Here is a 25,808-nt window from a genome sequence, read left to right on the forward strand (position 1 = left end):
TTTTCATTCTGTAATCTCACCCCCCCCCCCCCATGGTGGCCAGACAAAACATCAGATTGTAAAAGGTTTTGGACATTGTTAGAATAACTTTTTGTTCTTCAAGGGAGACTTATTTTGAATAGTAATTCAGTTTTTACACATTAAAATTAGGTACTTATGACACCCTGAATACAGGAAAGCATTGCATGTGGTGTTTATTGCTGACAGTAGCTGTGTCACTTGTGGGACACAGTGAACCTGAGGTTTCTCAGATCTCTGAATGTGGGAGATAGAAGACTCCCTTGTCATGTTATATTCCATACGGACAGGATTTGTCTCCTATAGCCGCTAGTGAATGTCCCTTGTGGGTAATTTTACTAAAGAGCTATTTGTGGAGTGTTGCTCAGTGCCAGGCACTGTTCTAGGACTATCAGAAGGCTATACTAGTGGATCAGAGACACAGAATGATGTCACTTCTCTGCCAGATTCTGGAGGTGTGCACATCAAACCACTATTTGCTGAATGCTTTTGCTGGGCATTACAGTGTGGGCCAGGGCCTGACAGTACCCTTGAAGAGCTTGTGCATAGGTAAAATAAGAATAAAGGTAGAGAGAGGTAAATGCATGAGAAGTAGAGAGATGGATAAATAAACCATGGCAGAAGTTTGTAGAACACTGCTCTGTGGAAAGGGACCAAAAAATGCTTCATGGATTAATGAGCATTTGATCCAAATGCTGAAAGGAGAGTGGTGCTGGATTTGAGGTCATGGAGGGAGAGTGCCTCACCCAAGGAAACCTGAGCAGAGGCATTGGTAGGGATGGGAAGTACTGGTGCACAAAGTGGGAAACTGTGTGTAAAAGTGACTAATGAGATCACATGACAAGTCTGTGGAGGTGAATCGAAGGAGGGCCTTAAATGTCATATGACTGACCCCTGTAAGCTTAATACTGTGTCATTGGGGAGCAGTTGAAGAATTTTGATCAGGAGAATGGTGGTGGGCTCTCTCCCAGTGCAGCCCAGCCTGATGTCAGTGGGGGGTGGCTTATGATGAAATGCCCAGAGCCAAGAAGTCTCTTCGATCCATTGTCATAGTCCAGGAACAGGACAAAGAGTGTCTAAATGAGGAGATACCATTGGAATGGGGAAGCTAAACAGATTCAAGAGGTAGGATGTGAGAAGGGCCTGGATGCCAGGAGTTGGCTGGTGGGGAGAAAGATGGAAGCAGAAGTAGCTCTGGGCTTTAGGGGTTCAGGTGCCACTTGCTCCAGTGCCATCTGCCAGGCCTTTTATAGGTTGCATCTTAATTTTCTCCCAGTCATATGCAGATGTTATTTTTGTCCTTCTGAGATGAGAAAACTAAAACTCAGATAAAGTTAGTAATTGGTCCAAAATTTCACAGCTGATAGCATTTAGAGTAAGGCTTTGAGTACAGGCTTCCACATCCCCATAGTGCTTGTCCTTTCTACTGCGCTCAGTTGTGAAGAAAGCAGATGATCTGTGTCCATTCTTCACAGACTCAGTTTGCTGCTGGTGGGACTCTCCCAGCTATGGTAGGTGTCCGTCAGTGGGCTGAAGACATGGAGGTGAATCTGGGGACAAGATTAGAAGGTTAAAGATGGGGTATAAGAATCACCTCTTTGTTCATTTATTCAGCAGATACTTGTTGAGTATCCTTAAGGACTGACATTGCTTGACAGTGAGAGTACTGTACCAGGAACAGCAGAGGTGTATCTTTCACAGAGTGCAGAGGCTGGTGAGGGAGACTCTGTACTGTGGCATGAATGTAATGTAGCTTGGCTGTAGAAACACCTGCCAGGGGAACCTAACCCTGTCAGGGGTCAGGAAACTTTTTGAGTCAGTACTTAACTAGAGGACACGGTGGGAGGATGGGATTTGGGGTCTAGGATATGAGGTTTTGTTATACACATGCTGGGATGAGAGAGCTGGGATCTGAGGGGATGGGTAAAGAAAGCTGAAGAATCAGGTGTAGTCAGAGAGAGGGCATCGTTGTGATTATTGCAAAAGTGACACAGTTCAAACGACAAAGGCACAAGGTCATTAGAATAGTGGGAAACATAGGGAAGAGGCTGTTTCTTGGAGGTGAGGTGTTAGGAAGTTGCGAGACTGGCTCTAGTTGTGTTCTCATCTGGAGGTTGAAGCCACAGAGGTTGTTGGCAGGACTAGGGACAAAGAAGGCAGTGTGGGGCTGGTCTTTGACCAGCAAGGCGAGACAGGGCTGTGCACAAGGTGTGCATAGGAAGGGTACTTTCCAGGACAATGTGTACAGCCCTGGAGAGGAGAGAAAAGAGGAGCCAGAGAACCAGGAAAGAGGGCAAATGGGAAGTAGGACTGAACCTCTGAGAAGGGTTGAAAGGTGCACAGAGATCAGGGAGATATTCTCAGGAAAACAAGAAAAGAACAGGGCAGTTCAGCATCCTAGAGGCTGCAAAGGGAGGGTGCAGAAGAAGGAGGTGCTGGTCAGCATCTTGCTGAGAAAGACTTAGGCACCAGGGCCTGGGCATGGTGGGCAGAAGGTTGAGTGCCTTACACAGAGCAGTTTCTGGAGTGATGGTGGTGGTGGGGGGGGCATTCGAGAAATTAAGGGGTGGATTGAAATCCTTTTTTTTTTTTTTTGGTACTAGGGATCGATCTTGGGTCCTTGCACTTGTGGAGCAGGCGGCAGAACCACTGAGCTAAATCCCCGGCCCTGAAATTCTAAGTATAGGCAACAAGTGTAGTCTACATTGCAAGAGAAATTAGATGGAGAGAAGCTTTCAGATGGTAGCTTGCACACTGCAAGTCTGCTGTAACATCTAATGATGAGTCTTGCTGTTTTCTTTTTCACTGACAGTCTTCTAGAATTCTCTGCTGGGTGTCCTTGGACTATTTATTTACCCTCTCTGTGCTTCATTTATAAAACGAACCATCTGAGCACCCCTGCTTTTGAAAGGATCGTGTGATGGCTGATTTTATGTGAGCTTGGCTAGGCCATGTTATCCAGATATTTGATCAAAGAGCAGGCTACATGTCCCTATGTAGGCAATTTTTAAAAATGAAATTAATATTTAAGTAAACTAATAGACTGAGTAAAGCAGATTACCTTCCTTAATGTATGTGGGGCAATCAGTTGGAGGCCATAAAAGAAAAAGGCTGAAGTCCTCGAGGAATTTTGCCTCCAGACTTAAGTCTGAGATAGCAACTCTTGCCAGAGTCACCAATATGCCCTGTAGATTTCAGGCTCACCAGTCCCCATAATTGCATATTCAGTTCCTTAAGATAAGTCTCATTATCTACCACCCCCTGTGCGCACACACTCTCCCCCTATTGGTTTATTCTGGAGAACCATAGCTAATACAGGTAGGAAGATTCTGAAATATAAATTAATTCTTCACCTACTAATATAGGTTGACTAATGAGTGATGGAGTGGGGCTAGGGATCCAGGTCGTGCTTATAACCACTTCACTCCATGGTTTCTCAGCTTACTATGTCCTGAACACTTCTTTACCCCTTTCTTTAGGGCCATTCTCCAGAACGTTCGTTGTGGTAGTAGTGTGGTTGGTAGGACATAGGTAAAAAGAGAAAATGTATGTAAGGTGTTTTTCAAGAAGTTATCTGACACTGCTTACCTCCTTGAAAACCAGAAAACAGCAGCCGTTGCAGCAACATCATTAGCTTCCTGTGGGGTATGTTTGTAGTGACTTAGTGACACTGGTGGCCATCTGATTTGCCAAGGTCATGCAGGAATGTGATAAAGTGGTGGTGTGGATTGGCTCCTTGTCCAGCTTTTTGGGGAAGAAGACAAATTTCTTTGTGTATGTTTCTTGGTTCCTTGTTTCTCTGAGGGAGTGACCATCATAATTGGCATATATTGGGTTTGTTGTATGTTAAGTACCATTTTAAGTGTTTATAGACATTATCTCTTAGATACTTCTTGTCAGCCCAAAGAAAGTGGGGCCTTACCCCATTTTAAGAAAACAGTGATTGAACAGTCAAATAATGTTCCCAAGGTCAGTAGCACAACAAGGATTCATACCTCATCAGAATGATCCCAAGCCAGTGCTCTGGGTGCTCTGCTGTGACTGTCAGGGCCACCTCCCAAGTGCCCACCACTTTTCCCTGCTGGACTGTAGGCTCCATGTAACCAAGGCTCTTTTCACTGGGTTCACTACCATACTTCAGCTTCTACCAAGTGCAGTTCCTAACACATAGTAGACGCTCAGTGGATATATATTGAGTGCCAAGGGACTTACTCTCTTCTCTTTGATCACATCTAAATGGCTGTGCATTGGGGTACCACGTCCCTCCTATATAATTCATTACAGGCCCAGGGAAGGAGATCACAGACCTGTGAGGGTGTTACGCACTCATAGGGATTTAGCCCTCAAGCTTTGAGATGAACACACCTGCCTAAGCTCTGTCACCAGCTCTACCTCTCCAGAGAAGTCTAGGTGATGTTACCTACATCCCTGTCATCCATTCTCAGGACCCATCTTTTACGGCTGTGCCCCATACCACCCATATCTTAAGTAATGCTGGTGCTTTTAAGGAATCATCATTTTATATATTTTGAAAACATGACTTAAGTTCTGTGCTGCTTCTGTCTTTCCAGAATCCTCCCACTGCCTCTCTGCATGTGTGTACATGTATGCATGTGCACACAGTCTTGCTCCTCTACCTTAGTTTGTCAGCTGTTTCATAAATATAACACCTTGTTTTTTAAACTAAATACATGCCAGTACATGGAAAACCACTTTAAACTGAAACTGTGGTTTATATTTTATACCATTTTCCCTTCAAAGTTCATTTCCTTTGCTTCTCATAACTGGAAACCAATGATACTGTAATTAGTACCATTTTATAAGCTTATTTTCCCCCTTAGAAATGATAAATTGTGACTAAATTTTGACCAAAAAATGTAAATCAGAATTAGGCAGCATGCAGTGCTTAGCTTCCATCTGCCTTATGTTCTTATTTTTAATTATGCTAGTACATGGCAGTGATTCCTGCCAGAGCTAAAGTAAACAATGTGAATTTTTCCCTCTAAAAAAGATGGTGTAGTCTAGAAGAATAGCTCCTGGGCATGTGTGTTTCATTAAATAGGTGAGTATGTGGGTCTGTGTACATACTCATACTTACTGTGGAAGTTAAAATGTATGCCTTCTTTTATAATTTCTTTCCCCTAAAAAAGACTATGTAGCTAGAAACTCCCAATTCTGCCAGGGTAAAACACCTTAGAATTTATTTCCAAATGAAAGCCTTCCGAAAACTTGCAGTAGAAACTCACTGACAGCCTGCTTTGTACCAGATAGTCACCTTTGCATGGCTTTAAAAAGCTTCACAGTAGGGCCACTTATGTTTGGGAACAACCAGTCAAAATAGGGAGACAGATACAGGCAGAAATGTAATTTGCAAACACTTAGCTGGCAAGTGGTGGCACATACAGCAAAGCAGAAGGCAGTCAGATCTTCTTGGAGCTGTAACATTAATACATTTGAAAAATGCACCCTCCCAACCTCCCCAAATCAGAATGTTCACTGGCACTCCTCTTCTCTAAATTTTACTCTGAATGTTTAAATTCATTTTTTAGTAGAGAAGAAAAAAAAGCTGTCCATACAAACTTGTTGGAAATTAGCTCTTCTGCATTTTGTGTTCTTCTGAACATGGTGAAGTCTGGTTCAGAAGGGCAGTCCTTGATTTGGTCAGCTGTGAACAAGGAAGCCAGCGGTTCTCCCTGCACACCTGTCATAATGGAGGACTGAAGTTGCTCTAGTTGTGGTTCTTTCATTCCTGCCTTACCAAGCCCAGTGGCTTCTGTTGTAATATGTGGCAGCTTCTCCCTTGCAGACTAACTACAGTCCAAGTTACCATAATACTTAGGACCCCCTACAAAGACATTTCTTCCCCTAAACCACATGCCAAATTTAAGTCAAACTACCTTGTCCTCACTGGCCATTCAAATAGATCCAAATCTTATATTTTAAAAAGGCAAGAATTGTACACGTCTGTTCTTGTTGTATGCCTGTTCAGACAGATAAATAAACAAGGCACATCATACCTGGTGATTAGAGCTCAGTGACTTTCTTTTAAAATCACCTCTGATACCATTTTAGTGACTGAAGCTGAGATGTTCTAGAAGGAAAAAACACATGGAGTCTGGCTACAACAAATTGATGTTAGTGCTGAAGGAAGAAAAAAAGTAGCTGAAAATTACTGGCCTTTTTGACAGAGCACTAGGGCCTCTGAGCTGCTTCTGCACAGCCTCAGCCACTGGAGGGCAGGGAGGGGACCTTCTCCTATGTGGCCACCATCATCCTCTTGAACAGTTAATGCTAAGAAGTAGTATCAGTGCATTTATTTTACTTTTAAGAAATCCCAAGTTAAAAATGGTGCACATACCTATAATCCCAGCAGGCTGAGAGGCTGACGCAGAAGGATCATGAGTTCAAATGCAGCCCGGGGAACTTAGCAACTTAGTGAGACCCTGTCTCAAAATAAAAAATAAAAAGGGTAAGGAATGTAGCTCAGTAAGAAGGTCCTGGGTTCAATTCCCAGTACTAGAAAAAAAAAGTGATTTCCTATACTACCTTTGCATAGAGAAAGCCATTGGAGAGGGAGTGAGAAAGGAAAGGAAAGAAGGAAGGAGAGAAAAGATTCTTAGTAAATATATTTGTTTTGATATATAAACTTGGTCATTTTCCCCTTGGCATTTGTGTGTGTGTGTGTGTGTGTGTATTCCTTGCTAAACTGATGACACTCTATTACCAACACATTTTTACTAAGATTTGCTTTCCTTCATTCCTCAGTTTGTTTTGAAATATGAGTTACTTTCAACACCATTGATTTTTGTGGGTGGCATTTCTTTTTACTTTTTTTTTTTTTTTTTTTGTAGTACTGGAGATTGATCTCAAGGCCTTGCGTTTCTGAGGCAGGCGCGATGTCATTGAACTACATCCCCGGCCCTCTTTTTACATTTTGATTGTATGTAATGTGTCAGTAGACTCCAAAGCACGATTTAAAAATGTGCACTAGTGAACTACTAGCCAGTTTAAGAATTAGTGCTTTAGAAATACTTGGGATCTCTCTGCATATCTCATCTGTGTCATTCTCCTGCTTCCCCACTGCTGAAACTTTTATTGCTAATTCTCTTGATTTTTAAAAACAAATACATATTTTATCACATAAATGTGTATTGCTAAAGGTATTTTGAAACACATAAAATGGTATCACACTATCTGTGGGCTCTTTGCAGCTTGAGGTTTTTTTTGTTTTTTTTTTTTGGTACCGGGGATTGAACTTGGATCCTTGCGCTTGCGCAGCAGGCGGCAAAACCACTGAGCTAAATCCCCGGCCCTAGCTTGAGTTTTTTGTCCATAAAATTCATCTGTGATTTTAGATATTGCTACAATTCCTTCACTCTTCCTTGCATGTATCTGCTGTCTTGTTTATGGGAAGAAGGGAAACAAACAAACAAGGTGTTGTGCTTTAGACATATTAGAGTTTTAGTGGGTCTGAGAAACCCAGGGAAATGCTGAGTAGGCAGATGGATGCTCAAGCCAGATTCAGGGAGATGTTGGGGTGGAAATAATCACGTAGGTGACATCTAAAGCAGTCTGTTGCCACCTGTTTCTAGAATGCTACTTAGTCTGTCATTTGAGATTTTTATGTTAACAGTGATTGTTTTTTATTTCTTAAATGTCTTCTGGTTAGTTGATTTTCAAATCTTTGACACACTTGGCTGAAGTATGACATGCAAGGGAAGAATTGAACAGAGGTCAGGAGCTTCTATGAACATGGAGGAAACTGTTTGGCATGCTCTGAAGGATGACGTGGAGCTTAAGTAGTGGGATTAGTACCTGTCCCCTGGAGTTTTATGAGATCCAAATGAAATCATATAGATAAATTTGCTTTGTCAACTGAAACACATTATACACATAATTATTATATTTCATTATAGTGTCTTGTTAGCTTTTAGCTAATAGGGAATGTTCAGTGAGAAGTCGGTCCTATTTATTCATGCTTTACAAGTGAGGAAGCCACGGCTCATGAAGGGTAAACCAGGATTTGAATCCATGGCATCAGCTTCTAAAAGCTGTGTCCTCAGCTCTTGGACAACACTGCTTTTCTTAAAATGACAGGCTTATCTGAGCTCTTGCAGCTTCAAGTGTTCAGGCATTTTAGGGACACATTTCAGTATATCTACCTTGAACTCAGCTACAAAATGTCCTCCTCCCTTCGCCCCAGCCATAGGCCCACAGAGGGCTTTGTCTATACAGACCTAGTACCTAGTTTTGTCTCCGACCCCAGACTCAGCCCTCCCAGGGCACAGCCCACCTCCCATGTGCTTGCTCCATGATGGGTGAAAATGTCATCTGCTTGATTAAGTTCTATGGCTGCAGCCACCCAATGGGGGAGTAGTGGCCAGGGACTAGAATCCAAGTCTCCTGCCTTTCAAATGTCACATTTGTTTTGTGTTAATAAACTATGTATCTCTAGGGGATCTGGCAGAAATTTGAACGTGTTTAATTTTCCTGCAATAAATATTAAAGAATCCTTTTTAAAGCAAGGATGCCAAGCTCCAGCAAGGGAAAACACGATTTTCTCTGAGGGCCTTTGACAAACTCACACAGGCCCTAGGATTAGATCATGAACCATTGGCCTTTTATTCTGTTCCCCACTGGAGCACACTGAAGGGGTTAAGACCTCTGGTGTAGCCACAAGGCTGCACCTGGACCTGGAAGGCACACAGATGAAGCTGGAATGCGCAATGTCCTACCCACAGAGCAAGCTAGTCATAGCTGATTGCTGCTGGGAGGCTGAGGTGGGGAAGATGACATTTCACTGACACTGTGGTGATTCAGGTCAGGACCAGGCAAGTTAGCCCAACCATTTGAATTGGCCCCTCCCTGCCTTTCTGCAGTGTGCTTCCTGTGTCTCTGGAAAAGCCATGTCAGTCAGGGAAAAAAGGTGCAAGTGTCCAGGAGAAGGAAAAAAAAATGTGAATTACAACTACTTGAGGACAGAGAGTACAGGAATAATTTATTACTGTTGTCATCAGAGAATTGCTAGACAGACTGTGGTCCCTCAACTAGTAATATATTTTGATATATTGATGGAGAATCATGACTGAGAGAATGATTTCAGCAAAATAAAAGCTGAATTAACAAGGCTGGCCTGCTAGGGCTTGAATGTATTTAACAGAGGTAGGCTTGTGCCATGAGACACACAATATTAGGATTCTTCCTGTTAATTTTCTCAGTTCCTAGGGCAGCCACAGGTGGGAGACATTTATGTTAGACTCTACCTGGACTGAAGGGTCTCTTGGGCAGCTATGACAAAAAATGGACCAGCCCCAAAGGTCATTCCTTGTTCCTAGGCAAGATGCTCCAATACTTGAGTGTCTATTGGAACTTGTTTTTCCCTTCCTTACTTTGTTTCCTTTCCCTCTTTCCATCATCCATAGTGTTCATACAAGAACACCACCAATATTAATCCTGCCTTCGTGGCGTTTTCAGGGTAGTGGGAGATACGGGGGACAGAGCCCACCCAGCCATTGCGGCTGTGATGTGCCACAGAGGAGTGGGGCATACACTGTGGAGTGGCTCACCCACACCTGGTGTGGGTAACTGTGTGTGCACACCCAGCAGCGCAGAACAGTGGCAGCTTCTCTCTTTGTAACATACTAGAGGGCAGCTTTGTAAGCACAAACATTTGGTTTGCTAAAGCTGTATAGTATAGTATCACTCTTGGAAGTTGATATAGGAGGGTGTTGTTTTTTTCAAATAGATAAAAAATAGGTAAGTACAGTATATAGCTTTTTCTGACACACTTAAGTGACAATTTCTGAAAATAATTTCTTGTGTGCCTTATAGGATCAGATGATAACTTTGGTTGCATATTACAAATTGAAGGAGAAAACTTTTAAGTTTTTTTTTTAGACATAGGTTACAGGTAGGAAATATTTATTCTCTACCTTTTCAGAAGAGGAATTGGAGAAGGGAGATCTCACTTACGTAGTGTGTACATGCCTAAAGAAAATGGAAATCCCTTGAGACTGCAAACAGGGGTTTGGTCTGTTGTTCATACAAGACTCAGTCACAAGAGCTGTGATGGTAAGGAAAGCTGCCACCTTGCCCTGCTAAGGAGCCCTGGTGCAGGCAAGCCAGCTGAGGCTTAGCTTCTGAATGTGGATACTTGTGCATGTTTGCAGGAAGGGGCTTGGCACAGTGCATTTCCTATTTCCTGTCACTTGGAAGACCTGTGGGACTCAGGTTCTTTCTAGTCCCCCAGTAAAGCAAGCAAAAACAGTACCTTAAGCTCAGATAATATGTTCAGTTATCTAAATTCCCAGGACATGTCATTGGGTCCCCATAGAACAAATCTTGTCTCTTCTTTTTCCCTTTTGACGGCTTTTAAACCAACTATTGGTTTGTTGATTAGTTGTTTGGGAGCATATGTTTGTGCGTGCATGTGTGCGTGCATGTTTTTTTTGAGACAGTCTTATAATGATCTTGGACTCAATATATAGCGTAGGCTGACCTCAAACTCATGGAGAGCCTTCTGCTAACTTAGCCTCTCCTGAGTGCTGGAATTACAGGAATGCACTATCATGCTCAGCAAACTAGGGAATTTTTAAAGGCTTTTAAATGAGGGGAAAATTAGAATGAAAGCTTATTAAAGCTAAAAAGTTATCTTTATTGTTTTCCTCACTAGGGTTAAAACACTGAAGCATTAAGATTTGTTCACATTTGTGATTGATCATATTTAATTTTAAAATAAATCTCTCATTTTGATGTTGACAGTTCCTTTCACCATCATTATTTCCATGAGGTTCTAGGTCTTTTGTAGATAAATTAAATACAGTGCTTTCTTTATGGCATGAATTAACTCTAGATCCCAGTGATGGTTGGAACCTTTCAAATATCCAGATGGCCACATCGTTTGCCTTGGAGTGAAGACATGTGTGGAGTTTTAATCACATCATGTTTTTTTTTTCTTTTTACATATCACCTTTTTAGCAGTTGCTTCTTAATGAATGACTGATTGTTTACTGCAGTTTATAGCCAGGAATTTTAACATTAAAAAATTCTTATGAGAAAACAGATTGAGAAACTTTCTCCCTCGTTCTCTTATCCTTTGTCCTAGAACAATAAAAATTACCCCACCTTGAAACATAAAAATTTGATAAATCCCGTCATTTGGTTCTTAAAAACTTAAATTTAATAAATCTGGCTAGAGGAAATTTAATTATAGTTCTTAAACTTATGAAACAACTCTTACAAAATAAAAACAGGGTAGGGCAATAGCAATTTTGCCTTTTGAATATAACAGTCATATAAGACTAGAATAAGTTTTAACTATGGATTATAACCACCACTTTAAAAAAACTATAGTTAAAAATCTATTTTTGCTTACTTTCTCCATTGTTTAATCACCAAACATACTTGGGGTTTGTTGTTGTTGTTATTGTTTTAGACAGCAGGAACAAGACAGAGTTTGTTATTTACACAGCTAAGATTATTTCAGTCCAAAGACCAGATTCTAAAACAGGCCTCAGACACCTGTAGGGAACATTGGTTGGTTGGCAGGACCCACCAGAGGCAGAAGAGTTTTATACATAAGTGAGAGTCTTAGATCAGAATTTCATCCTCTTTTATCTTTTGAAAGTGTGTGAACCTTCATAGCAGATTATCCTCTGAAACAAGATGCACACAGTGACCTCAGGAAGGGTGCTTTAGGGGGTGCTCATTTAGTTAAGACAAGAAAGAGGTGATAAAGGGGCTAAGTGTCTCAGAATTATTGTTCCTTTTGCTGAGCTTCTTAGCCAATACAAGCATAGAAATTAAAAGCAGGCATTTTCATTGCCTGTCAGTGTGTTGTGCTCTGTCCACAACTCAGGCACATGCATGTGCATACACTCACACACGTCTGTGCTAACAGATGTCCCTCCTGACTTCTGGTTTTCCAGATTGAATTGTGTCACAGGACCCTGAGTATCGTGGGTTCACCCAAGGTTTGGATTTGGTGAAAGCTATTAGTGCTCCGAAGACACAGGATTGAATTTAGGGCAAATAATGAGGAAACAGAAAGCTCTTTGCTGTTCTATGAAGGTAGTAGATGATGCTTTGAAGATCTGTCTGCAGATTGCCCAGGATGTCTATAGTTAGCATTAGGTTTACAACAGCAATAAATGATCTGGCACTCATGTAGCTAAAAATAATTTATAATTTTAATGTAAAATTGAAACATGAAAGATCATGCTTTTCAAACTTCTCTAATGACTTAAACAGACAACTCGTTGTAGATAACAGTGAGTTAAGCCTGCCAGCATTTTTCACCCATTTATTCAGACACCTGTAGTTGGGTGCTAATGCACGTGTTTACTTGCTCAAATTTAAAATGTAAAATCTCTAAAAGAATGTTTCTGTTCTAGTCCTGCAAAGATTGCTTGCTTTCATGAGCTCCTTGTATTGCTCAGGATATTTAAGCAGCAGTCTTAAGAAGTCTGCTTTTAAATAAAGGAAGTTTAGCCCTTCAAGAAAGTGCCAATGTCTGAGCCATCAACAAAAACCCTACAACAGACATTCGCTGGGAAGTCTGCTGTATCAGAAACAAGTTTAATTCAGGAACTGTCCTTGATCCAGGATTTTGAAGGCAATTAACATTGGCCAAAGGTCTATTTTATCAGCCCAGAGACTGCCTTTGTGTTTATGCTCCAGGCATTCATCCCTGCTCCTGCTGACACTCGGCAGCACAGAAGGTATCACAACTAGATTAAAATGGCTGTACCATTTCGACAGAGTGGGGCCCTTTTGGCTTGTGCCTTGTTATTTGTTCCTTCAGTGGTTCCTAGCTGTTGTGACGTCAAGGCCGCCATTCAAAGCAGAGAAGAAGGAAACTGTGGCCTCTCTTCGCCTCAGTAGCCTGGACAAGCTGTTGTTTCTCAGGCATCCACAACGCGTTCTGTCTGGCAAAGCTGTGCATTCCATGCCTGGGTGACCTGGTTAAATGGAGGAAACCCAGTGTTATCCACTGAATAGTCTCCAGAACAAGCATTTCACCCAGAGCGTCTCAAGCCCAGACTTCACTGCTTCTGGGGACTGAATGGAACCGCAGCCTTGCTTCATGCTAGCTGCTTGCATATTCAGCTTCTGGTCTGTCTGCAAGGGGAGAATATCATTATCAGTGGCCTTGATTAGTAGACACTTCAACAACAACATTGTTCTGTCTTTGGGTCAGCGCTATAAAATCCTTTTTGGAAAATCAGTACCTTTTGGAATCATAATTACAAATTTAAACTGTCAAACACCACCTCTTCCTTCTCTTCTCACTCCTTCTTCCACTCACCCAGGCCCTAGTTTCAGATTTCAGATTCTAAAAAAGCTTTTTTGTATATGTTTATATATTAATTTTGCACTGTTCCTTATGAAGCATGTATGTGCGTTTCACATATATAACAAGAAATCAGAACTACAATCTAGATTGCAGCTCTGGATTTCTCTTAATGAGTTAACATGTGACTTGGTTTTCAGAGAGAGAGCCATCTCACAGTATCATAGAGCTCTCTCTTTAGGAACAAGCTCTGATACCCATAGCAAACAATAATCTTGCAAAACTAAAAGTTCACTGACAGTGTTCTGATCACTTATGGTGACTGCCTCAGAACTCTGACCAAGACTGATTCTTCAAAGGCATGCCTTTTTGGATTTCTTTCTGGCATGGGAGACAACTTTATTAGATGCCTGGAAATGAACATTATATCCACTAGAAAAAGCAAGCTTACAACAACTACACTTTGTATTTCAGAGTTGTCTTAGGGAAATATGCTTTGAGGTTATTACATTATAAATCCCATTAAGTATTCTCAAAATAGCCTTTTTCTGAACCTTTGAGGGATACTTTTAGAAAAAGAGCCGTATAATATATACATAAGTGTGTGTATACACAATTTAAGTCAGAAAAGATCTTGGTATAGTGGGGTCTTTTTAAAAGTGGATTATTGTAAGACAAAATTGTTCCTCATCCTAAGAAGTGGCAATCTTCAGGTGACTGGGTAAAGACAGAGCAGACACAGTGAATCGTGTAAAATCAGGTTTTATACTGAGAATTTAATAATCACAATCTAGTTTTGCCTCCATCAAGAGACTTTCCAAGGGCTGGCCCAGTGCCATAAAAATGCCATGTTGGCAGAGCAGTGGGGATGGGGTGTGAAGCTGATGAGCCAGGCTTCTTCGTAGGTGCTTTGGACTGGTGAGCCTGAGAATGGGAAATGAGAGAATCTATGACGTTACTTTGCACTAGTGTGCTAGAGAATCAGTTTTTACTTTGTTGACTGTTTACATATATTTCTCCTTTCTTTTTCTATTACTTCCATTTCAAGAGATCCAACATGTCTGAAGATACCTAGTACCACAGAACTGCTGCTGTGTTAAGAGAATCTACTTAAAACTGAATCAAACATATAAAGCAAATAGTAAAATCTCTAAAAAGTTTTCTGTCAAGTCTGAGTCTTAGAAAGTAAAAAGAAATGTTGAAGCCTAGTTTGGTTTACACTGTAAAACAGAAATTTGAGACCTGATGTAGCAGTGGTACCTCTTAGAACAAAGAATGAATGTTAACTTTGAAGGCAGAATCCTAGAGAAATGATTTTTGTAGAAGCTCTTGATTTTCCAAAGGCTTTTAATATTTTAATATACAAACCATTCTCCTAAAAAGCCTGCCTCTCATGTGGTCACCTCTGTTGACTTTCTCTTCCTCAATCTTAACTGTTCAAACTCCCTTTGATCTTTTTTGTCAATGACTGTATGACTCCAGTGGGTCTTATAAATAGTGCAATATAATTTTTATCAACTTTATGAAAATCTGCAGTTTCACATTACAAGCAGCCCACATTGTATTTGCATTGCATTCTGTGATATTAGCCAGCTAAGAAAGTGAACAGGAGTACATGCTGGTGTCAACAAGGACTAAACATTACATGATCTTTTTATTTCTCAATGTTTTCATATTATGATGACATTTGCTTCCTAATGCAACATATGATAATCATAGGGATTCAGATGATTACTCAAATGATGAGGTCCACTTATCCCCAAATACTCTGTTCTCTTTAAAAGCTAGTATGGTTTGGTGGGCTGTATAACCCACCAGATATAGAGTTGTATATCATTCCTAGTACTTTGGAATAATATAACCTTGGGTGTGTTACTCACAGAACCTGAGATTCTTGATCTGTACTGTAACACCAACCTTGCCTTGTGGTCACAGGGCCTAGAGCTCATATATACAAAACCCCCAGGCAGTACACAAGATGTGTAGCTCAAAACACAGGGCCTGTCAGAGATATTACTGCTTTCTGGGTGGTGCCTTACATTTTATATGAGGCTTTCACCTTTATTTTTCAAAATTTCTTATAAAAGATGAGAAACTAAGATCTTAAATTTTATTCTCAAGATAGCAAAATCACTACAGGTTCTTGAGTAGTGGTACAAGGAAACTCAGTTTCATGAAATTATAGTTGGTGACTCTCTGCACTTTAGCTAATACAACTTAACAGCCACTTTCTTCATGCTTTAGGTGAAAACACTGAGACCCGTGAAAATTAGGTAACTTTAGTCACATGGTTTGTGGCAGAGCCATGCCTAGAACACAATCTGTCTACTACTTCCTATGTCTTGCAACACACAATTGGTTGCTCACTGGTAAGTGAACCAATGGAAAGGGCCATTTACATTTGTCCAAGAACAAAGTGACAAAGGTCTGAAGTACTTACTGGAAGTGAGAATGGGAGGGAGAGGACAGAGGCAGTAGACATTGACAGGTACCAACTAGACTGGTGACAGATTGGCCCAGCTTGGCTCGGTGAAGGCAGTAATCAAGGGTCCCAACTCTAAAGCCTCATTGGATGCCATTGCAGCTGATGAAAATAAAATATGTCAGATTTGTTGTTTCTTGATGAGCTTAAAAGGAATTTCTTTTGAGATAGAAATATGTTCAATATGGAAAATTAAAGGTGAGGCCAGTTCTGAAGTCAAGACTTTGAGACTGATGCCAAACCAGGGAGGTTAAACTGTGGTACTCTAAATACATGTACGGACATCTGTGTATTAAACTGGTGGCATTTCCTGCCAGCCTGAGCCATGCTGGTTCACTGTCAAGTGCTGCTCCCACCCTGGTACCTTCATCAGAAAGAAGAGCAGTTCCCCAGATTCCTGTGTGTTTGTTTTGTTGGATGGATCCTGCTGTGGCACTAAGAGACAGACTTGTGCTGGGCCCTGTTTTGTAAACAAATCTGTTCCCACACGTTTTCTTCTATCATTGGATGTGTACGCTGGCTCTGCTTTTCTCATCGATGCACAGAGAAGTCTAGCAATTTCAAAGCACATTTTCTTTCAGAAGTAGGCAGGCATCAGAGAAAAATGTACACATGCATTTAAAATGTGCACATCCACCCTGTTGAAGTCTTTGGATCTTCATAATTTTAACTCTGGGCCATGAAGTGTTTTTCAGCCCAATCCACGTAGTATCCCTGGGGGACATCCTTAAATCCTCCTCAAAACCATGGACTGAGCTCAGAAGAAAGAAGGTACTTTTTATCCTTTAAGTTCATTCTCTGGGCCATAAGTACAATTAGTCACCTAAGGTGATAAAGTGTAATACTGATTTTCCAAAGGGTAGGTGATTCATTTCTTTCTTAGATTGGAATATGACCTTAATATATCCATGTATATTCTCTTCCTGTATGTCTTACAAGTTTTATTTAATATTACATCCAGGTTTAAGTTTTTATGACAGGAAGTATGTGAATGGTTATGATAGGAGTAAATAACACTTGATTTTATGATTATAGTACAGGAAGTAACTTTTCATACCAAATAAATCTTTGGGGGGGAGCACCAACTTATAAATTTAAAGTACATAAATTTTCCTGAATCTTCCATGTAATTGCATTGCCTCCTAAATGGAACTAATACCAGAACGATCTATTTTCTTTTCTTAACTTTCCTTGTTAACAAATGCCTTTGGTTTAGGAAGACATTTCTGAGTATCTTGGTGGTGACCTAATATGATACAGAACCATTGTAAAAAATGATTTTTTTCAATGCAGGTTGAACCCAGGGCTGTATACATGCTAGGTATGTGCTCTACTACTGAGCTGCACTCCTACCAAGAAATATTCTAAGTGAAAATAATAAGGCCAGGCACGAGTATAGAATAAGTAGTATTGAAAGGCTTGCAGAGCCAAAATAAAAAATGACCTTTTCCTTGAATTTGATGGGCCACTGAGGCCAAGGAAGTCCTGTAGGCAGGTTTCTTCCCATTACTCTTTAAGTACTTGGGAAAGGCAACTTGCCTTAACATCCAAGAGGATGCATATGAACAAGTTGAAAGTGAAAGCAAAGAATTACATAAACTTCAGTTGTATTCATCATAGTCAGAACGTTGAGGCTTTATTTTTCCTTGAATAAAAAATAAAGGAGAAAAAAAGATTTTTCTCTTATTCTTTTCATTTTAAAGCCTGAAGGATTTATATTAGGGAAAGAAATTACAACACTCATTTCTGAAAGTTCACATTACAGGATGTCAGAATGCCTGACAAACATCTGGGAAGTGCTTTGCAGTTTCCAGTGCCTTCATAACCACAGAGGGATTGTGACACAGCCATACATCACCTGGCTGGGAGTTAGATAATGGTGCTTCAAACTGCAGGTCCAGAGCCAGCCTCAGCTTCATACCCACTTTGATTGAAAATAGGATCTCTGGGGCTGGGGATTTAGCTCAGTGGTTCGGCTGCCTGCCTCAAAAGCGTTAAGGTTTTGAGTTTGATCTCCACCAACAAAACAAAAGAAAAGAAAGTAGGATCTCTGGATTGCTTCTGCCCATAAAATTCAGTATCACAGATTTTACAGATAAGTAGTTTGCAAATTACATGAAGCTATCCTCAGAGGAAAAACTAATGTGATAATTTTAGAATTACTAGTACTTAATTGTCAGGAATTTCCCTTAAATTTTGCAGAAAATGAATGTATTTGTATGTGATATGTTTAAAAATCCATCTCTCTTGTAACTTTTAAGGCAGTTCGCTAAGTGCTGTGTTCAGTGCAGCCCTGCCTGGGTGTGACTGGCAGGCATTCTGATGGCAGGCTGTGGAGCATATTGGTCATGGTCAAGCTCCCTAGCTTTGAATTCTGGTTCCCCTACCTACTGACTGTGTAACCCTAGCAAGTCCTAAGCTCCCTGAACAGACTACATGGAGGCATTGAGAGCTGAGCATGGTAGACTTGGGACACCACGGGAGTAGGATACTTCCTTGGGGTAAAAGGGGACATTGGACATTCTAATACTATTAGAGTAGCTCTCAGGGCCCCCCAGTCAGTGCTTTCTCTTCCACCAGCATCAGTATCAATAGAATTTTTTTAAAAAAATTACAGATATTTGAGTTACTGTCCACGTAAAGGGTTCTTATTCTTTGAGAACTATAACAGAATATTCTTTTTTGTTGAGATTCATGAGGTCTCAAGGATGAAAAGGCAGAGTGGATGACTATACTAGGCATAGTTTAAATTCTTACCTCCAGTTAGAGATACTATTTTTATTCATCCTCAATTTGAAAATTATATCATGCAGATGGTCTCCATATCCTTTTTCAAAAATCAGTTTGGTAAAGGTTATAAAACGTTTAACACAAGCGATTTACTTTCAGAGTATAAGCACGTTTTTATTACACATTTATGTATATTCTTCAAATTTATCTTGAATATCCAAAAAAGAGAAATAAAGGGTATAAGAGCCAACTATTACCAGGTTATAAATTCAGAGCTTAATGGTGCTGTGTAAGAGAAACAGGTATGAATTTGGTTTACTTTTATTCTTCAGCTGTGCTGGAAGTACCTAGATTCACAAACTCAATTCTCTCCATGATTCTGGTTGCAAACTGAACTGGAGGAGAACTAAATCAAATTTGCCCATAAAGTGAACATTGAACCTAAACAATGAATTTGATTTGGTTCTCATCCAACTTGGTTTGTGACCAGAATCATGGAGAGAATCAAGTTTCTGAACCAAGGTACCACTATATAAGTTTATAGCCAGGCATGGTAGCAACACCTGCAATCCTAGCACTTGAGAAGCTGAGGCAGAAGGATCACAAGTTCATGTCCTGCCTGAGCAATTTAATGAAGCCCTCAAAACTTTGAAAGAAGAGCTGGGGATATAGCTCAGTGCAAAGACCCTGGGTTCAGTCCTCAGTACTAGACCCATGAGTTTTCCTACCCTACCATTTACAGCCAAGAGGGAAATAATGTGACACTTGACAATAAAGCACAGGCTTTATAAAAGCTACGCTTTGAGCAAAATGCCTACTAGTCTCTTCAGAAAATGTCCTGTCATCTTTGATTCTCTTTCTTTATGGTGAAATAAAAGCAATTTTTCTTAACGATTTTTCCCAGTTGTTGAGAACGTCTATTCTTTTTATGACATAAAATAATGGGTTTGTCTAAAACCAAGAAACACTGAAGGTCATATTTGGGCCTTTACTGGCCAGTTTCCAAGGGCACCTTGGAGTAGATATCACGTGGGCTGCTCTATTAGTATGACCATGTCTTAGAAATAAGTATTCTGCCCTGTCACAGACAGGTCTGAAAAAGTGCTTTCTTCTTAGCAACCCAAGGGACAGCAATAGCAGCTGTGTTTTTAGGGTGTCTGGTAGAGAAGATGATTTCCATATTTGAAATTTGGGGAAAAACAAAAACAAATTTCTCTTTCCTGGAAGGGTTAATTCTCTGACTAGCTTCACATCATTTCATTTGAATCTTAAAATTACTTTTCTAGTCACGCACACAGAAGGTCTAAGCATTTGTGAAATGTCTTTTATTTTTTCCCTCTCCCAGTGCTGTTCTCTTTGGCTGTCTTAATTACACAGGGGTTAAGAAACCAAATTAAAACTAGGCGTGTCTGGTAAACAGTGATCACGTTGCATGCTTTTAGCTTTGCTAGGTGAGTTGCTTCTGAACCTCCCTGAGTAGCTTTCTTTTTTCCCCACTGGTTTGGTTTTTTGTTTTTGCTTTTTTTTTTTTTTTTTTTTTTTTTTAAGGAAATAGCATAAGGTCTTTTGGAAATACTCACAGGAAGTGGGTCTCCATATGCTGGTTACTCACCAGCCACTGAATGCTGACAGGTGGAGAATGCTGCTACCGCCCCTTGGATTTATGACAATGGCCCTCAGAGTTGGGGACTCAAGGCAGGGTATGGAGACCAATGAGATTTGAGAGGGAACTGGCTCTATGTGTCATCTCCGGGGAGGGTGATTTAGGGAGCTCAGTAGGGTCGGCGGGGCACGTGAAGGCTGTGCCTGAGGTTTCTGCCCACTTCTCAGAGAGCAGGCTGTCTCCTAAAAATTAACGCTGTCTTCACCCTCAGCAATGATTCTTTTGCAGTGAATCACTTCCAGAAATGAATAGTCAAATTTTTGGGGAGTGAGCATTGTGAAAGGTTTTCAGTTGGTGGTCTCATCACACAGAATTTCCCAAGATCAGAATGAAACCGTGTCTTTAAAAAGAAAGAAAGTACTGTCGATACAGAAAGCAAAAGTATTTCCAGTCTCCTCTTGAAGAACTGTCACAGCAGATCTCTCTACCTCCATTTAGAGCCGTTATATCCCAATATTTGCCTGCATGGGTGAGTTCTTGGAATTAATGGATTTGTTGCCAGTAGCTGGTGATTTCCTATGCAGAAGGTCACCAACTATGAGAAATGTTATCTTCGGTGAGTAGGTGGTAGTTCCTGAAGATTATTGGTAAACTAGTGTTCATTGTCTTGAGTCCTGGATTTGAAAGACTGCTAGCAAGCTTTTATACACTTCTGCTTTATATGACACAGTGTTTGGATCCGCGGGACCACGGAAGACCCCAAGGGGTTTTTAAGAACATGGATTAACTGAATAATCATTAAATCTGTTGAATACTAGAACTTTTGAGGAGGAAAGGGTATTTTACAGGAGGAAGTGGTTTGTCGGGGGCTTTTAGAAGAGCAGTCATTGCTTCTCTGTATTTTAAGCATCACTTCGTCTTCTTATGTGAAAGAAATAAGTGACTGCATGGTCTCCACAGAGAAAAAGTTGTGCTGACTCTTTTTAAGGGAGAAAACTTCATCTAAATGTCACTTCTAAATGGAATTTTTTTCCTTCTGAGGAGGAAACTGCCCCTTGAAGGAGATTTGACTTCTGGCATTATCCACAATGAGTCTACTTTAGGACCTGGTGGGTTTTGGTGAATTATTGGTGCACTTTGATCCAGGGGCAGAGAACAAAAGGAGGGTTACTGGAAACAGGGAGTATAGTTGAAAGAATTGTTCTCTCTCCAAAGTGGGTAAGTTGTTTGACCTACTGACTCATTTCATAGGAATTAGGAAAACAACCTAGTGTGGTTTTTATTGTTAATGCTGGAGGATTCCAAAATCAGTGTGCCTGCAATTAAAATGGGCTGGAGAAAGGTAGCATTGGCACCGGGTGTTTTTTCTATAGCTTGTCCTTCTAGTGGAATTCATCCTCTGCTTCTAGGACACGTCCAGCCTGTGCTTTTGGGGATCCTTTGGGTGACTGTTCAACGTGAGTACATACGACAGAAGTTCCTGATGTTTACTAGTTCTTGTTTCTTAATTTCTAAATGTTATTTTTGTCTAAGGAAAGATTTAAAGAGACTTTTTTTCTGGTACATTTATAATATATTTAGTAGTTGAAAATACTCTGGGTACAATAATAACTATATAAGCTAACATAACATATATACAACTGTGAACATGAATTAAAATTGATTTTGAAAAAATAGATTATTGAGGCACATTGATAAGATAGTTTGGGTTTTGATTTACTAAATTTTTTTGGTAATGTTATTTAAAACATAAGCATGAAAGATACCCACATATTAGCAAAAATCATAATTACTAACAGTTAATGAAAGGCATGTGTTTTGGGTTAGTAAATAATACTTATATGCAAAGATAATTGTGATTCATAGTGTTTTGCTTTTCCACCAGTGTTAGCAAAAAAGCTTCAGATGAAGTCAAAGAAAGAATATTGAACTTGGATAAAAGCAGAAACTGAGAAAAGATAGTCATGATATTTGAAGTGTTAGAGTATTGCCTCTGTGTAATATCACATAACCTGGACCCCCCCACACACACACATCCTCAGATTATGTTCTGTCTTTAATACAAAGGATGCTTGATGTATAATTATTACCGAATTTCTCATTCTCTTGCAAAGTGACCGAGGAGAAGGTTGCGTCTCTCACGCTGTCATTATTCAGTTACTGTGTTAAATCTGAATGCCTTAGAGTTGGCCTTCTTAACCTGTTCACGGTGCTAGACCCTTTTGAGATTACAGTGGAAAACATGGATCCTTTTACCACATGCCTACACAGGCGTTTGCCTGCATTTTTGAGGCACTCATAGACCCAGTGAATCTCCTAGTGCCCCGAGTGACGGAAGCTGACCTGTACTGAGATTTTACTATATTTTGCTGTTCTTAAGCTTCCCAGAGCACTGGTATTAGGAGGGGAAGCATCCGGGTCAAAAGAAGTCCTTCTCTGGTTTCTAAGGGTAGGTACAAAGCCAGAGAAAAGGACAAAGGGTGGAGAAAATGACTAATGCTAAATAAATACAGAAAATAGTTGATATTATCAGAAGCTCCAAACTGATAGCCCAGAATCGCTCAGCATTTAATCACACATACAAGTAGTTGTAAAGGAATTGTGAGTTCAGGTAGAAATCCATGGTGAGCCACTGGAAGTTTTCCTCAGACCTATTTTTGCCTATGCTTTTTGCACAATAAAAAAATTATGAAATCACTTTCATTTTGCTTTTCCATTCGTGCATTACCAAATTGGATAGGACTGTAAATCATCTGAACTTCTAAAATGTATTTCATAATAATTATAACAAACTGGAAAAATGAGTCTTCATTAGCAGAAGAAATTTGGTGACAGACTTTGTAAGAGAAGGTGGTTGAGTTCAAAAGAAACATCGGCTTTAAAAAAATCTGTAGCCCTTAATGCTCGTCAATTAAATATAAATCGGTACTATGAGGCTGTTATGGGAAAAAATAGACTTGATTCTTGGGTGTATTAAAAGGAGAATAACATAAAAGGGTAAGAAAATAAGACATTAGTCAGACTCATTGTGTCCAGTTTGAATCACATATGAAAAGAAGATGTTGGGCAATTGTACACAAGCAACAAATTACACACCCTTCTAGGAGAAGATAAAGTAACTGAGGGTTTTAGTCTGAAAAGGGCTGGAAGATTTCTCTCAGATGATCTTTAAGTAGTGACCACCTGATTTGACCTTATATCCCTGGGGTCTGCCATATTACCTGTCTTCAATAACTTGGAAAACTTTCAGTGGCTGTTGTGTTTAGAGATATTAGTAACGCTTTTGTGATAGACTCACCAGAAGTAAATAGATTCAGATACAACTAAAGAGATAACTATCCTGACAGAAAGAATACAATTAATAAATTTGCTGGCTGATTAATAGATAAAAAAGGACTATCTCGATTGCCAGAATGATAAAGTAGTTGAGCGACTAGCTGAGGGAAATTATGAAATGTGCTTAATCTGTCCTTCAAGAGGCGAATAGATAACTCTGTTTTAGGTGGTGGAAACATTTACTTATTAATTCTTTTAGCAAACTCTGAGGAACTTGTACTCTGCTAGGTCCTGGTAGAGGAGGCAAAGATAGAAAACCAGAGTCACAGTATGAGATTAGTGCCCAGGGAACATAAAAAGCAGCACACCATGGGGGCTTGTGATACTTGGGCCACACCCCACTGGGGTTCATGATGGTGGTGGTGCATGAATGGCCTCCCAAAGGACACCTTTGAGGCTAGCTAGATGAAGAAGCCAGGCACAGCGTGGAGTCCAGGCAGAAAGAGAAGGATATACAGGGCTGTAGTCCAGGTGGAGTGGTGAAAGACATGGGAAAGGAATGGGGAGAGTGGGAGCTGGTGGAGAACCATTAACATGGGTCTGATATCCCTGCCATGGTTGCCTAAGATTCTATCCAGGAAGGTGTGAGGTCAAACGTATACTCTAGAAGGGCTGCATTGAAGACAGTGACTTGCAGGTGTTCAGGGGAGGGGACAAGTCAGGCAAAGGGAGGAGACAGATAAAAAGCTTGGGTCATAATCCAGCAGAACAGTGGTGACACCAGTGGTAACAGATTCAAGAGAGAGTGGGGGATGAGCGAAGGGAAAGGGCTTTGGTGAAGTGAGGCTTTGGCTGCCATGTGGTGTCAAGCACCACCACATGCGATGCCACAGGAGATACAAGCTTGAGGGGAAGACAGGGTGGCGTTTGCATGTGTTAGAATACACCTAGGCAAAGTGGGGATGTGAGAGAGGCAGGGCGAGGGGTGGGGGGAGTCAGTTTAAATGGGTGTGGACCTCAAATTTTGATTAGCAACAGCCATTGCAAGGGTGGTCTTGATTTGTGTTTCCAGTGTTTGTGTGTAGTATTTTGAACTTTTTTTTCCCAAAAGTATGTGTAATGAAACGTATTTTCTTTTAGTGTATATATTTAAGGTATATAATACATTTTGACATACATCCGCCTATTTACTCTTCTCTCTTAAGGAAATTCCCAGTATGCACTACAGGATTAGTTGGTATCCTCATGCTGTACTTCCTTTTTTTCATTCCACATCACTGAAACTTTGTACCCTTTGACCTGCATTCCCCGCCCCACACATCACCACTTAACTGTTTCTGTGTACCTGACTTTTTATTAGACTCTACATGTAAAGAAAAAACAACATTCTCTCTGTTATTGTTATATGTTAATGTGTTGATACACACACAATTTGCAGAAGGAACAGCATTGTGTATAGGCATTTTGTATCCCATTTTTAATTCATTAATTTTTGGTGTTTTGAGACAGGATTGCTTTATATAGTCCAGGCAGACCTCACACTTGTGATCCTCTCACCTTGCTTCCTGAGTGCCGGGATTACAGGTGTGCACCACCACACTTGGTTCTATATTTCACTTTTTTTTTTTTTGGTGCCGAGGATTGAACTCGGGTCCTGCGCTTGCACCGCAGGTAGCAAAACCTCTGAGCTAAATCCCCAGCCCCTGTATTCCACTTTCTAAATGAGCATTTTCTCCATATTACAAATGCCTGAAAAACATTTTTTTTTTGGTACCAGGGATCAAACTCAACGACCTTGCACTTGCAAGGCAGGCGGCAGCACCACTGAGCTAAATCCCCAGCCCCCAAAATACTTTTAATGATATTCACTAATTTGAAAGTGGTAACTTGTTTTACATTTTACAAAATATTTTTATATTATAATAATTATTCTTTTAAGTACATGAATGTTAGACATGTTTATGATTCCCTTGTAATAGAATCTTTATGTTAATAATGTGTATAGTGTGAGAGATACGAAACGTCCTTTCTACCAGCATTGATTGTTATCTTTTTTTAATCTTTACACAAAAATGCTACATTATTTTCAGTTCATTTACTGGGCAGCTCTTTAATGAATGCCCATGTGGGTTAGGCATGTAGTATTTTAAAATTTCTATCAGTAAAGTTTAATTTTTTTCATGTATGTATGAATCCATTGTTTTGTTTTGTAAATATTCTGTCCATGTACGTCATCAGATTTTTCTATTGGAGTATGATTGTTTAATTCTATCTGTAAGGTTGTGTGTTGATAAGATACTTGGGTCAGATATTCTTTTCCGCTTCTTTGACTTTTAATTTTATTTATGATTTCTTGAGATCTAGAACCTTTAGATTTCTTTGTTCAGTACATGATTTTCTACCCATAG

The 25,808-nt window shown here is 40.2% G+C and overlaps 1 long non-coding RNA gene across 9 annotated transcripts in view; it reads left to right on the top strand.

The window, feature by feature from the left end:
- LOC110344248 (uncharacterized) overlaps nucleotides 1-25,808 on the top strand; it is a 216,833-nt gene that overhangs the window by 142,798 nt on the left and 48,227 nt on the right. For 5 of the 9 annotated variants that reach the window (XR_015448614.1, XR_015448612.1, XR_015448616.1 and 2 more), the window contains exon 5: nucleotides 1-25,808. This exon is cut by the window's left edge and continues 36,435 nt beyond it; it is cut by the window's right edge. The exons of the other annotated variants lie outside the window; for them this stretch is intronic. This is a non-coding gene — a long non-coding RNA (uncharacterized LOC110344248). 9 annotated transcript variants of the gene reach the window in all.

This window comes from Heterocephalus glaber, unplaced genomic scaffold (genome assembly GCF_053883595.1).
Source record: "Heterocephalus glaber isolate CG9 unplaced genomic scaffold, H.glaber_assembly_v1.0 deba00000546, whole genome shotgun sequence".
NCBI classification, from domain to species: Eukaryota; Metazoa; Chordata; class Mammalia; order Rodentia; family Bathyergidae; genus Heterocephalus; species Heterocephalus glaber.